Below are 16,267 nucleotides of genomic sequence, written 5' to 3'. Positions count from 1 at the left end.
ATATGGTCTTGGTGGGGCCATAAGCTGTGGTACTCATACCATTAGATCTGGTTAAATGCAGGATTTAGGCTTGTTGGTATGTATTTCAAAATTAATTCAGCTGTAGTGTAAACTGAACAGTTTTTCAAACACTGAGCAATCTTAGTCTGAGAGTATAAAATTGTATGCAGATGTAAAAATCTTGCCTCCTTGCATCTGGAAAGTCCTTGCATAAAGGGGCAGTAAACTGGAATGTGTTATATATATATATATATATATATATATATATATATATATATATATAATGCATATCTGACAAAAGGGCATCTACCATTTGTGTATTGAGGAGGAAACATTTCTGCTTGGTTTTAAATATAGAATTTCTACAGCATTGTCAAAATAATACACTGCTGCTAAAAAAATGTGTGTTTATGGACCCCTAGCCCCACCAAACAACTACTACCACACTGAAGTTACAATCCAAAATTACACAAAGAAAAAAAAAACATTTGCTAAGTAAGTCCTACGTCCTCTGCAAATGAAAGTGATCTGCCGTCTGACTCAGGCACACACTGTACAAAGTGCCAAGTCTGTCTCACACTGCGCATAGTGGTTTAGTGCACACTAAGAAATCCTCTCAAATGCTAATACTTTACTCCTTACAATAACATTTCCCATGCTCAATTAGCACTCTGCTGTAGTACCCACTGGTGGCTGCCCAAATTTTTTTTTTTTTTTTTTTTAGTTCTTGCCTCATGGGGCCCCCCTGGCTCATTGGGCCCCTGACAGGAGTCACCCCTGTCACCCCCTGATGGCGGCCCTGGCTGCCACCCGGATAAAGCTACAAAAGGAGGATCAGCCCTTGTGTACCTATAGTACTGAAGTGCAGGGGAAACAGGTTGCTCCTTAAGAAAGTGAAAGTTTTCCCTTAAACAAGATGCTACTGCCTATCCGCTTATTAATGGCTAAATGATTGCCACACTTGAGATAGCGTTACTATGTTGTGAGATTACGATCAGGAGAGACTTTGTTATTTTCTCTAGGAAGTATTCATTTGAAACAAAATAAAACAGCAACCTTATAACGCCATATCAGCTTTTGTGATTGTTTGGGGAGATGTCCCCATTTTTTATGTAATTTTATATATTGAGTATATACAACTTTTATCTATTGTGAGAATATGAGTGGGAGATTACTGATTTATCTATGAAGTTTTTTAATGGATCAAAGTGTATACATCTAAGCTAAAGTTTGGATAATATAATAAGGTATCAGTTTTGTTGTTAATTCATTAGTGTCAAATAAAATTATTAATATGAATAGTGCAAAAATAATTATTATATTAATGTGATATGTAACCAAACTAAAAATAAAATTATCTGAATATTTTTTTTTTATTTAATTGATTAAATCCGAAGAGTATTAGAGTAATGGACAGACAGATAAAGCTCTTTTATATCAGGAGAGAAGGACAAGTGCTTTATCGAAACAATATAACTGAGATAAGTTGCAACTAGGTTTCCAATTGTTATATTCACTTATGATTGAGAGCTTAACCAGCCAATCGTGATTGTCACTAAATCGTTTCTGTATGAACCACTCTTTTGTGTTCTTTAAATATATTTTATCATCCATATACTAAGCATAATTGTCTTGACAATAATATGAAATACTTTTAAAACCCTATAACTGCTTTAATTCATAATCTTTATATATACAAACATACTAGAATTTTAATTTGACAAGATTAAATGAATTACATCTATCACATCCAATGAGATTATTGACATTAGCTATACCTTGATCGTAAATTCATATTTCATATAATACATACTCAATGACTATCTGTGTTACAGTATTTAGACGACCCGCTATTAAGGATACCATCCAAGGAGAAATATCACTTTGAAATTGTGATTTTTAGACTCAGTCATCACTTTTAGTATTAAGCCGAATTCTAAGCAATGAAATTGCTTTGGAAATGATTGACAGATAAATTGATGAATCACCATCAGCGGGACCCTATAAAGTACCGCGAGAAGTTAAGCAAAGCACCCTATAATAAAGCCTTGACAGCGAAACGCGTCAGTTGCGTCTGTTTGTTCTATCTAAGAATTTTAAACAGCGTAATGGGATTATAATAATAACAATAAGAGGGAAACATTGGTACTTTACTGTACTCTATGATATTAGATTTAGTGGAATAAGGGTTTTATTCAGACCCCAACAAATTACTTAAGTACCTTATTTAGCATAAAACCATGTGCTGTAATTACACTTTCACTTTATCGCACTAATTTCAGAATTTTATCTATTTCCCTCTCTGACTCCATAATATACCCATTAATGTGTTTTTAATATTTTCTGTTTTTATGTCATAACTTCTAATAAAAGTTGTTTTAATATATTTTGGCAATCACCATAACTATATGATATTAACGTCTGTGAGTGTAATTAGTATATTATTTTTCAGTTTTCTACTGTAACTCTCTTTTCTATTAGGCAATAATACACTGCACCCCATCCAACACACGATTGTGCATGTAAACAAGAATCAACTTTTTTATGGAAGATGTATATAAAATATAAACACATTAGTGCCATTTGTTTTCTACACTACTGCAACACATACCTTAAATGCCAAGGGATCCAAAATTCAATTTACCTGGTAAATAGCACAGTATTCCCAAAGCAGGAGCTTCCATAAAGTCCTAAATGTTTGTTCCATAAACTGAAGAATTAATGTAAACCCAGGAAAAGAATTTGGATTAAAAATAAAACCACCTGAGACCATGGATATCGACTGGTCATGAACATCTCATCTTGGCAGTTATGAGTATGGAATTGCAGTTAATAGATTGGTACTTGGGGGAGCTCTCATAAGTCAGCTACAGGAAATTGTAAGCAGGTATAAACTGCTGAAAAATGGAGACAGGTGTCATCTGCAGGAAACTGTAGGCCGGTATAAGCTTCTGGAATCTGGAGACAGGTGTCAGTTGCAGAAAACTGTATGCAAACTTCAGTGGTCTCCAGGGACAGCATGAAGAAGGCTCCGGTGGAAGAAAAGAAGAAGATACCTCTTTTGAAGCTCAATCCTATTGTCTGATTGCATCAGCCAATAGGATCTTTTCACCTTTAATTCCGATTGACTGATAGAATTCTATCAGCCAATCGGAATTCAAGGGATGCCATCTTGGATGACGTCACTTAAAGGAACCTTCATTCGAGAAGAACCGTGGAAAGAAGAGGATGCTCCGCGCTGGATGTCTTGAAGATGGAGCTGCTCCGCGCCGGATGGATGAAGATAGAATATGCAGTCTGGATTAAGACTTCTGCCCATCTGGAGGACCACTTCTTGCCGCTAGGATTAAGACTTCTCCCGGCTTCATTGAGGACTTCTTGCCGCTTGGATGAAGACTTCTCCGGCTGGATGAGGATGGATGTCCGGTCTTCAGAAGCTGTAAGTGTATTTTGGGGTGTTAGTGTTAGGTTTTTTAAGAGTTTATTGGGTGGATTTTATTTTTAGCTTAGGGTTTGGGCAGAAAAAGAGCTAAATGCCCTTTTAAGGGCAATGCCCATACAAATGCCCTTTTCAAAGCAATAGGGAGCTTAGGTTTTTTTAGTTAGGATTTTATTTGGGGGGTTTGGTTGTGTGGGTGGTGGGTTTTACTGTTGTGGGGTGTTTGTGGGTTTTTTTACAGGTAAAATGCCCTGCAAAAGGTCCTTTTAAGGGATATTGGCAGTTTAGTTTAGGCTAGGGTTTTTTTTATTTTGGGGGGGTTATTTTGATAGGGCTATTAGATTAGGTGTAATTAGTTTAAATATCTGATCATTTCTTTTTTATTTTATTTAATTTAGTGCGGTGTTGTTGTTTAGTTAATTGTATTTAATAAATGTAATTTATTTAATTGTAGTGTTAGTGTAACTCAGGTTAGGTTTTATTTTACAGTTAAATTTGTATTTATTTTAACTAGGTAGCTAGTAAATAGTTAATAACTATTTACTAACTAGTCTACCTAGTTAAAATAAATACAAATTTAGCTGTGAAATAAAAATACGCTAGATACAATGTAACTATTAGTTATATTGTAGCTAGCTTAGTTTTTTTGTAGCTAGCTTAGTTTTTTTTTACAGGTAAGTATTTAGTTTTAATTAGGAATTATTTAGTTATTAATAGAATGCTTTATTTAGATTTATTTTAATTACATTAAAGTTAGTGGGTGTTAGGGTTAGGGTTAGACTTAGGGTTTAATAACTTTAGTAAAGTGGCGGCGACGTTGGGGGCGGAAGATTAGGCGTTAATAAATGTAGGTAGGTGGCGGCGATGTTAGGGGCGGCAGATTAGGGGTTAATAATATTTAACTAGTGTTTGCGATGCGGGAGTATGGTGGTTTAGGGGTTAATATGTTTATTCTAGTGGCAGCGATGTCCGGAGTGACAGATTAGGGGTTAATAATTTTATTTTAGTGTTTGGGATGCGGGAGAGCCTCGGAGCGGAGTGGGTCCATCTTCAAGCCATCCGACACAGAGCATCCTCTTCCATCCGACGACTAACACTAAATGACGGTACCTTTAAGTGACGTCATCCAAGATGGCGTCCCTTGAATTCCGATTGGCTGATAGAATTCTGAGTCAGAATTTGGGGGGGGGGGGCCCAAGAAAATTTTCGCCCAGGGTCCAGTCAATATTAAAGACGGCCCTGCTCTGCGCACAGATAACAAGCCCGAAAAAAAGGAACCTCCTATGGTATGATGCAGCAACAGTGACGGACCGGGAATATATTCAGCATACACCTGTGAGACGGCTAGCTGGCGGCAGTTACAGACAGTAAGTCGCCAAGAGTACAAGCCGAGGATACAAGGTATTCAAAGTAGAGGTGTTGTAACCCTGAATTTCACTGAGCTCACCGTTGTATAGCAATTTCGGGAAGTTCACTGGGCTATCGAATAGCGGACTGATTGCAACCATTGTTTATTCAGCACTATAACAATACCTTTGGCGTAGGAGGTATTGAGTTGTTTTTAAATGGATTGTACTAGCTACCTTTGAAAAGAAGGTTTAGATTCGCCTTGAGTGTTACACACTATCCCACTCAACAACAAGGACAGTACATGATCCTCTGTGGTGGTTTTATATCCATGGTTTTACCAACAGACATTTTTTATATAATGTTTTATATACTGTACTTGTTTTGTGACCGGTCAGATCAGCATATTCACACTATATTGTCCAAATAAATATTTTACTCTTAACTGTTGTTTCTCTATAAATTCTTCTATACATCTTGCATATATTTATTTTAACCCTTTATAGCTGCTATTGCTCTTATACACATCTTTTCTCTTTTGTCTACCTACCTGCTTGTGGGAGCAGGATTGTATAGGAGCAAGGGTACGTATCTGCGCAACCCTCTATTTTTATATATCACATGAAAAAGCATTTTGTGATGGCAAAACCTATGTGCTTAAACCCTGCAAAGGGGTTTAAGAAATAGTCAAAGTCCATTCCAGAGCAGCAATGCACTACTGAGACATAGCTGAACACATATAGTGAGCCAATGACAAGAGGAATATGTGTATAGTCACCACCACCAGCTAGCTTCCAGTAGTGCGTTGCTGCGCCTGAACCTACATAGGTATGCTTTTCAAAAAAGAAAATCTGATTATATAAGTTAAATTGTGTATGCTCTTTCATAGTCATGAAAGTTGTTTTGATTTTCACGTCCCTTTAAAAGATCAGCAGAATAGGGGCTAGATTACGAGTGGAGCGGTATATTGTGGTCCCGCTTGCATGTTAAAGGGACAGTCAAGTAAAAAAAAACTTTCATGATTCAAATAGCGCATGTAATTTTAAACAACTTTCCAATTTACTTTTATCACCAATTTTGCTTTGTTCTCTTGGTATTCGTAGTTGAAATCTAAACCTAGGAGGTTCATGAACGAATTTCTTAGACCTTGAAGGCCGCCTCTAATCTAAATGCATTTTGACAGTTTTTCACCATTAGAGGGCATTAGTTCATGTGTTTCATATAGATAACATTGAGTTTATGAACGTGAATTTACCGAGGAGTGAGCACTGATTTGCTAAAATGCAAGTCTGTCAAAAGAACTGAAATAAGGGGGCAGTCTGTAGAGGCTTAGATACAAGGTAATCACAGAGATAAAAAGTGTATTACTATAACTGTATTGGTTATGCAAAACTGGGGAATGGGTAATTAAGGGAATATCTATCTTTTTAAAAAATTCTGATGTTGACTGTCCCTTTAACTGCACTAGAAGTAAGCTTTCTGTGCACGTTGGGTGGTGTGCATATTACAAGTTGAAAGAAAAAAATTCTTGCACCAGCAAATACATTAACGTTTTCCCCCATAGACTTCAATGTAGTGAGAAATGTGAAAAGAAAACACTCTACTCGCGCGCAAACACAATTGAATATTCTCAGGTGCGGTAACCCGACATGAAATATTAATATTTCAAATTCCAATGTTCTTCACATAGAAGAGTTCAATTTATTCATAAATACATATTTCTACATCTGACGTTTTTTTTTTGGAAAATATATATCTATACCTATATATAAAGATGATTATATATATAGTAAGTATAGATATATACAGATATATATATATATGTATCCAGAGAGGTATAAGCACTCACAGTAACACCCTTTGTATAAATCGATCCAGTTTGCCCGGGGTGCTTTTAAAGATATAGCATATTCATCCAGAAGTAAAAAGCACTCACCGGGTCTTTGTGCAAACAAACAAGTTAAATGTGACGTTTTGGGGTTACCCCTGTCTTCAGACAACTTCTTACAGACAAAATACATTACTCACCCTTTATAGCCGTGACCCACTCCCAAATGTGTCTCTGACGATGGCGTACCGGAAGTCAGACAGCCGCGCTGTGAACCACCGCGTCATCGGTTGTCATGGCAACCAGGACGCCCATCGCCAGTCTGTATGTGGAGCTAAAAACAACACTATATAAATGTAATGACAAGAGGGTATGTAAGACCAAAAGTTCCAAACAATTATGGCAGTATTACAAGAAACAGAGTTACATTTAAGGCCTGAATTGCATGCAATGAAAGGGAAATTATATTTACATAAGCAAAAGTATTTGCGTAAACAAAACTGGATACTCGCTAAGGTCCCAGTGTAGCAAATCTGAAATATAAGTAAAGGGTGTCAGTACTAAACGGGGATATATTCTAATCCTAACAACGTATACTGTGAGTAAGGATAAACCTATACTTTGACCCCTACTGTATATACCCAAGTAATTAAAACAATGCCACTATGTGTATGGGTAAAGAGAATCTACTATATAGATCACTCGTATATTCTAGGTGATAACTTAATGGTCGAGTGATGACCAGACTCAATACATAGAGACTATTCTACTAAGTGATTACACACTCTGATAAATCTTGTGTCAATGTTAAACACATAATAGCAACATAAGAGGCATAAGGTCCACTATACATCTTGGGCCATAGTAAAATTATGAGAAATTAAAGAATTAATAAAGAAGGTGGAAAAGAAACATGTTGTTGAACTGCTGGTCAGGGGAGACAGAGTTCTTAAAGTTATCCATCATAGCAAACAATGCCAATCCAAATTGACATTCAGGCCTTGAGGGGCCATGGTGCCCAAGTTAAAAATCCACTTGGATTCTCGTTGCAATAGTAATCTCCCTCTGTCACCTCCTCTCGCAAGGGGGGGCACATGGTCAATGATTATATATTTTAAATCAGAAACTGAATGTTTGGCCAGGGCAAAATGCCTGGCCACTGGCTGATCTGAGTCCCCACGGTCAATAGCCGTTCTGATGGCCGACCTGTGGTTGGCCATCCTTGTCCGAAGATCATCAATGGTTTTCCCACATAGAATAAACCACATACACAGTGTAACAAGTACACTATGTATTTGGTGGTACACGTCACACGATGTTTGATGCTGAAGACCTTGTTCTTATACGGATGTCTAAATGATTTACCGGTTGTCAAGCCGCTACAAGTAGTACATCCCAGGCAGCGAAAACGACCAGGTTTAGCATGTAACCACGTCTCCTTCATGTAGCACCCCCTGAGATCCGTCTTAATAAGTTGGTCTCTCAAGGACCTAGCTCTCCGAAAGCCAATTCTCGGTGGTGGTAATCCATAGAATGGCAGGTCTCTGTCAGTGGCCACCACAGACCAATGTTTCCATATACTTTCAATGATCTCTGGTTTATCAATGTCAAAGGTTGTGAGAAATGTCATTCTCTTATCCACATCATTGGTTGTTTTTTGGACCAATAGATCTGCTTGCTGTAGTTTCAATACATCCAATTTCTTCTGTTCCAAATCATGTTGCATGTATCCTCTTTGGACGAATCTTGATTCCATCTCCAACAGTTGTTTCTCTCTGAGGCTCTCATCGGTGTTGTTTCTTGCTGTTCTTTTAAATTGGGAAGTAGGTAGTGTACGTTTAAGAGCAAGGGGGTGACAGCTATGTGCATGCAACAGAGAGTTGCGATCCGTATCCTTCGTGTACAAAGTTGTTAATAAGCGTCCCCCTCTCTTAAAAATTCTCAAATCTAGAAAGTCCACACTGGCAGCATTGTATACCATCTTTTATATATATATCTATATATATATATAAAGATATCCAAAATTCCAGATCTTACCCACAAGTGGAAAACTGCCTGGGTGCAACTTTAAACAACAAATAGCAGCCAAAAGGAAGTGCACTCTCAGGTCTTTCACAGCAAAAGTTACTTTATTGATGTAACATTTTCGGAGGACGATGCTGATGAAGGAGGCAAGTCCTCCGAAAACGTTACATCAATAAAGTAACTTTTGCTGTGAAAGACCTGAGAGTGCACTTCCTTTTGGCTGCTATATATATATATATATATATATATATAGGAATATCTCTTTATAAATACATAGAACATACTCTGCTATGTGCAGAGCATTGGAATGTGAAATAGTTACACTAAATACAATATATGAATATTGCATAAATATGTGTTTACATGTTTTTAGCTACTTATCAATGCACTTATATATATATATATATATATATATATATATATATATATATATATATGTGTGTGTGTGTGTGATCTTTATAATGTATTAGCAAACAGCAAGGAGAGAGAACAAGAATACAGACTTTATTCAGCAGCATCCATCCTAACAACAACTGCCCCCCCTCCAATCACATGACTAAAATGTTAACTGTTTGTAGTGCACAGAGTGAACTAAGCATAACTACTGAACCTAAACTATAACATAAAGCATACACATCATTACATCTTCCCCTTCAAATATGAAACACTTAATATGAGATAAAGTCTTTCAATAGTTTTGGTTTAATAGCTCGACCATAACGAGAGAAAGTAACTGATGGCTCACTAGCAGTACAATCAGTGTCAAGTTGAGAGTCATTCCCAGCATTATCACAAGCTGATACACTTATGTTGTCCTCAAAGTTCTCAGTAGACTTTACATCCATGTTAATGAATTCTATGCATTCATTGCTTTGCTCTTTATTGTCATTGCTGCTTGGTTCCCCCAAGTAAAGTATCAGCTGCAGTGTCTGGTCGAAGATGACGCCTGTTGCGTCTCAGTTTCTGTCCACACTTGGTTTTGATTATATATGACCTTGGTGAATTAGCTTCACTGACAATTCGAGCAGGTTCCCATGTATCCCCAGTGACTCTGTGTCTCACAGCTTGCCCAGCCCTGAGTGGACCAAGTAACTTGGTAGATTTGTCAAAATACAGCTTTTGATTTTTCATGTTTATGTTCCTCTGACCTGTTACCTGATCCTGTGGGATAGTCAGAGGCTGCAATTTTTGTGGTGCAATAGGCACTGTGGTCCTCAGTGCTCTACCCATGAGCAGCTGTGCAGGTGAACATAAACCCTCCATGGGTGTTGCAAGATAGTTTAACAGGCCTAGGTACACATCCTGCCCTGATGATTGTGCTTTTCGGATAATGGATTTGGCTATGCCAACATACTTCTCAGCTAAACCATTGGCCTGTGAGTGATACAGACTTATTGGTTTGTGCCTGACTCCCCATTCACGCAGAAAGCACTGGAATTCAGCACTTGAGAATTGCGGGCCATTATCAGACACAAGTTCTTCACACACTCCATGTCTTGAGAGTATTGTTTGTTTGTATTTGTTTTGAAAGCCCATATGATTGCTGATGCTTTTAGATTTCTCAGCTGTACTAGCTCAAAGAATTTGCTGTAGCAATCTACTACTATCAGGTAGTGGTTGTCCTCAAAATTAAAAATATCTGTGGCCAGTCTCTGCCATGCCGAGAAGGAGTGTTCCATGGTGTAAGAGGTTCTTTTGCATTGTTTTTTTGAAATGTCTGGCAGGTTTCACATGTCTTCACAAGTGTCTCAATATCAAGGTCCAAATTAGGCCAGTAAACCACATCCCGTGCTCTGCGCTTACAAAGAGTAATGCCCAAATGTCCCTGGTGAATTTGCTCCAGTATTTCTGCCTGCTGTGATTTATGAATAAGAATACGGTCACCCATGAATATGATATCCGTATGAAAGGATAGTTCATTTCTCACAGGCCAGAATCCCTGCAACTCAGGACAAAGCTTCTTTTGTTTTTCTGGCCAGCCATTGCACATGACACAAATTAGTTTTTCTAGTACTTTATCTTGTTTGGTATCTTGTCTAATTTTTTCCAGCCGTACATCAGCTATTGGAATATTTACTAGTACTGTATGTACCTGTTCTTCCAATTCAGGTTCATCCCATGCTTCATGTCCTTCTGGAAACACCCTAGACAGCGTATCTGCCATCGGAATTTACTTTCCTGGTTTATATTTCCCTGTGAGATCATACTGTTGTAGTTTCATAACCATCCTCTGCAGGCGTGGAGGTATAGCAGATAGTGGTTTTTGCATGATGTACTCCAATGGTTTGTGATCAGTTTCCACAACCACTGGGCGACCATAGATATACTCACATCCATTCACAATGGCCAACATCTCCTTCTCAATTTGAGCATAATTAGCTTGTGTTGTTGTCAGAGCTTGTGAAGCATATGCAACAGGATGTCCTTGTTGCATTAGCACAGCACCTAACCCAAACTGGGATGCATCCACTTGAAGCACAGTGTCGAAGTTTACGTCAAAATATTTCAGTATTGGCCCGGATGTTTAGTGATCAGTTTTTTTACTTTCTCAAATGTCTTTTCCATGTTTGCGTCCCAAGACCAAATAGCATCCCTTTGTAGCAATGCACGTAGTGGGGCTGTCAGCTGAGTGAGGCCCTGAGAAAACTTGGATAGATAATTAAAAATGCCTAATGATGTCTCTAGTTCCTTCCTGGAGGATGGGGCCTTCATGCTAATAATTGCTGTTATCTTCTTTGGATCAGGCTTTAAACCTTCTTTGGTTAGAAGGTGTCCAAAATATGTAACCTCTTCTACCCCAATTTGCATTTTGTTTGGATTGAGTTTAAGATTTTTCTCCCGACACCACTTGAGTAAGGCAATAAGGTTTTCGTCAACAACACCATGTAGACCAGCAATCAATTCATGTGATTTCTTTTGAAATATCTCCTGAGCAGAAGCAATGCCGAAAAGGTACCCTTGTGAAACGCCATTGTCCAAAGGGGGAGTTGAAAGTGGTCAGGTGACTGCTGGGTTCATCAAGACGCAATTGCCAGTAACCAGATTGTGCATCTAGTACACTAAACACTGTTGCTCCTACTAGCTTGTGAGCTATATCATCTATGGTGGGGAGTTTGTAGTGCTCTCTCATTATTACTTTGTTCAAATCACGTGGGTCAATGCAAATACGAATTGCGCCTGTGTTTTTCTTCTCTACCACAACCATAGAACTGACCCATTCTGATGGTTCTGTGACCTTTTTTACTACCCCCAACTTCTCCATCCTAGTTAGTTCTTGTTTGACTTTAGCCTCAAGGGATAGAGGTATTTTCCTTGGGGCATGAATGACAGGCTGTGCACCCTCTTTTATACGTATGCGGCTAATCCCCGGGAGGCACCCAAGGCCTTTGAATAGATCACTGTACTCATGCTTAATGTTGTCCTTTGACAGTTCGCTGCACCCACCATCCACAGCCATAATGATCTTTACAAGTCCAATATCTTTACTTGTTTTGAGACCTAATACTGCTGGGGCTTTTGTTTCTATCACAAACAATTGTAAGACCTTTTCAGATCCCTAGTAAAAACATTTTGCATGGCAGCGACCCATCACTTTCAGCTTTTCACCACCATATCCCAACAGTTTTGGTAGGTCTTGAGTCTCTAAGGGGAATTAATTTCTAAGGAGTTCCAGGTATGTGTGGCTTGGCACACAGTTTACTTGTGCCCCTGTATCTATTTTGAATGTGACTGGAGTTTTGTGAGCCCCTATCTGTAGGGTTACATTTGCTTCATCTGCAGACTTGTGTGATTTCTGTACTGCTGCAAGATATATTGGGGTGCAATCTGAGTCTGATCCTGCATTGTCCTCTATGGCATGTACAGCCTGTGTTTGTGTCCTTGCAATATGGGAAAGCAGTTTACACACCCTGGCAAAATGTCCTCTTTTCTTGTATTTATTACATATCTGCCACTTTGCAGGACAGGCAGCATTTTTGTTGCGCATGTTTCCACAGTAGCCACAGGTTGCTTGTGTGTTACTTGTCCCAGTGTCCCACTTGCCTTTTATCCCCTTGTGTCCTCTTCCTTGCCAGTATCTGCTGCTTTGATTTTCTATAGCACTGATCTGGTGTTGTGTCCTTTCTTGACATTTCATATGCTCTAGCAATCCTGATGGCTTTCTCAAGATTTAAATCTTCCTGCAGCAGCTTTTCCTGAACTTCTTTAAACTTACTGCCCATCAGAATACGGTCTTTTATCATATCACCTGCATCATAAAAAGCACAGTCTTTGGCAAGCAAGCGCAGCTGTGTCACCCATTCATCCACAGATTCACCTCCACACTGATTCCTCTCATAAAACATTTTCCTTTGCACTGTGGTGTTTCTCCTTGGATTGCAGTATGCTTCAAACTTTGCAAACAATACCTCTGGTTTTTTTTTGTCATCTGCAGTGATATCCCCGCTTGCCTGCCAGGCTCTGCATACATCACGTCCCTTTTGTCCCACACATATCAGAAAGTGTGCTGCCTTCTGTTGATCAGTCCATCTGTCTGCATCTGGGCCTGCAAACACAAGTTCAATCAGCTCCCTCCATTTTGACCAACTATCAGAAATGTTCCCTGACTCTAAATCCAGAGAAGGAATGTTCTTTGTGTTGCTGTTTGCTGCCATGTCACTTTTCACCCCACTTCTGGTACCATGTGATGATCTTTATAATGTATTAGCAAACAGCAAGGAGAGAGAACAAGAATACAGACTTTATTCAGCAGCATCCATCTTAACAACAACTGCCCGCCCCCTCCAATCACATGACTAAAATGTTAACTGTTTGTAGTGCACAGAGTGAACTAAGCATAACTACTGAACTTAAACTATAACATAAAGCATACACATCATTACATGTGTGTGTGTGTGTGTACATATCTATTTTTGTGTTTATATGTGTATATGTCTGTAAATACATATATACATATAAATATAGTATACATATACTGTATATACAGTATATATATTTATACATATATATATATTTAGACATGTGTATGTATGCATCTCTATGTTAAAGCCCTTTTTCCTCTAACACCTGAGACCACATATCTTTGAGCAATTTTTTAAAAAATAATTTTTATTTGATGGTGTTATTATGAATGTATCTGTACTTTAAAATATATATTTTTTTTTTTTTTTGAGCCAGCAACCGATCAAGAGAGACGTGTCTAGGAGGGCTCCTGCTGTAATTTATCTAATTATGTGGTAATCTGGGGTTAACCCTCTGTGATTTACCCCAAAAAAGCTAATCTAGCCCTAGCAGGATACTTTCTACTCCATTAGAGGACCTCAGCGAATTACCACTGCGGATACCACCTTTCTTAATTACCCACTCCAGCTAGGAAACGTCTAGGCTCTTACGGCCTACAACAGTCATGGCGTCAAAAGATATGGAAATCTGGCCAGACATATACGCAGCTCTGCAGGACCTGAGTCTACAGATGTCGATTGGGTTTGCTGACATATTAACCCATCTAAGATCTACCGTCACACAGTGTGAACCTTTAGAGCAGGACAATGTGGAAAGCGTCACTACATCGTTTAAACAAGATCGTTCCTGTAGGCTAGGAGAATGGCTATCGGGCTCTACACTAGACGTTCCTGAGACACCTGGTGTCTTTACTGATCACTCTCTATCCAGCAATAACCCGGCTCAGAGAGATGAGGCGGATGACTTAAAACAGAACTCCATTCACTCGTTGGTAAAGAGGAAGCTTCTTGTAAACACCAGACAGGTAAACAAGTCTTTTGAAGCTCAGAGCCGAAAACTGTTACTGCCGTCAGATCACAGCCATTCAGGCCGCGACTTTGCAGTGGAGCATGAGAGCAGAGGCGTCACGAAACCGTTTAATACAATGGAGACTTTATGGAGACACAGCCACATAATTGATAACTACGATCTGTCTGATTACTTTTTTCCACTGAGTCATGCCCAGACTGCCTTTCATACTACACCGGAGACAGACTTACAGAGTGGGACACTATCTGAGCCATGCAGGAGAGTCATTATATTGCATACCACAGTACTTCTAGATCCCTTTGATCCGGGTGGCTGGCGCAAATGGCTGGCGCATTGTAGGAAGATCGGAGCTCCTTGTGTGTGGGAGTTTTTCGGTTGATGTTGCCCTATTAATGAAAGTGGGGGAAAAAAAAAAAAGAGAAAACACTTCCTATGCTATAAGAACATGGCTCAAGTTTATCGAGTAAGATGCAGAGACTCCTGTGAGATCCTGGACTTAGATAGCATCTAGAATGGTTTTTATACTTACGTGCTGACTCTGCCTTATAATGTTCTACATGACATGTTATGTCTCAGGTTATCATATACAATTTGCCTCTATATACAGTGAATGCAAGGTTTTGCAGAACGTGTTTTATGTATGTCTAGTGTGACTCTTGGTGAAACTCCTTACTATGGATAACTGCTGCAATAACTCCACGTACAATTTTAGATTGGTGGACTGTTAGTACGCTGTTCAAGTGTTTTCTTTTGTTGGTTCTTTTAATGTGCCTAGTTTACCATTCATAACATTTCTTACCCATAGCATTTCTTAAGATTACGTGAATCTCCACATAGCGCATCTCATTGTAATCCCCTTTATTGTATTAACGCATATTCCCTTCCACATCCTGATCCACAACAGATATATACACTCCCATGCATTTCCCTCTGGGAGCCTTTTGCTTTCAGGATAGACACTTTGCTTTGGGGTAAGATACTGCACAGTTTTTATTGTAACTTGGAAGCATTTCAATTATTATGCAGGACTCTGATTATTGACACCTATCTACCAGTTAACTCACATACTTTATGAAAGCTGGGGAACTTCCATCTATCAGTTACATGGTGGATTTGAGATAATTCCTGTTATGGCTCTTTTTATTTCAATGTTTTTATTCACTGTAAGTTAGATGTCCACTCTGATAGTTTAGGGTTATTCATCTCTATCATTCATTAATATCATTCAACTCTGTACAGTATGTGGTAGTGAGAGGTATTATTAAGTTACTACTATCATTGCCTGTGAAATATACATAAGCTGGAACTTCTACACTTATAGGGTTAACTCCTAAATCTAATGATACAGCTCTGTTATTTTTGTTATAGTCTATATGTTTAGTGATATGTAACAGTACCTCAATTCATTGCGGTTTATTACCCTAACTAGTATTTTTACTTGCCTTCTATACCTCTGGGAACATCCCTGGATCCCCCGATCTATTACCACAGTCACGACTCTATATTATACTTTTGTAGCTGCATAAAGAGTGGTGCTGGCTTTGTTAATCTATATTAGTTATTGCCCTGATTAGATTTTTTTTTAATCTAGTAATCTATTGAAAAGTTCTGGGCTAAATACTAAACAATCTATTTATCTGTCCACTGCCACTTACCACTTGAAATACCCACTCATATATTCTCACCAGGTTATTACAGAAATTCTTTGAACTAATCATACTATGTTTATGCTTTGTTGTATTTATGTTCCTAGGATATGGCATTCCTTATGTTGAGTTAATACTAAATTACTAGTCTCTGGTGGGCTCCTCCCCTCCCTTTCCCGCCGGTACTGGTTGCCTGCGGGTCATACCCCTATG

The sequence above is a fragment of the Bombina bombina genome, chromosome 4, assembly GCF_027579735.1.
Source record: "Bombina bombina isolate aBomBom1 chromosome 4, aBomBom1.pri, whole genome shotgun sequence".
NCBI lineage: Eukaryota > Metazoa > Chordata > Amphibia > Anura > Bombinatoridae > Bombina > Bombina bombina.
Note: the sequence above shows the minus strand (reverse complement) of the source record.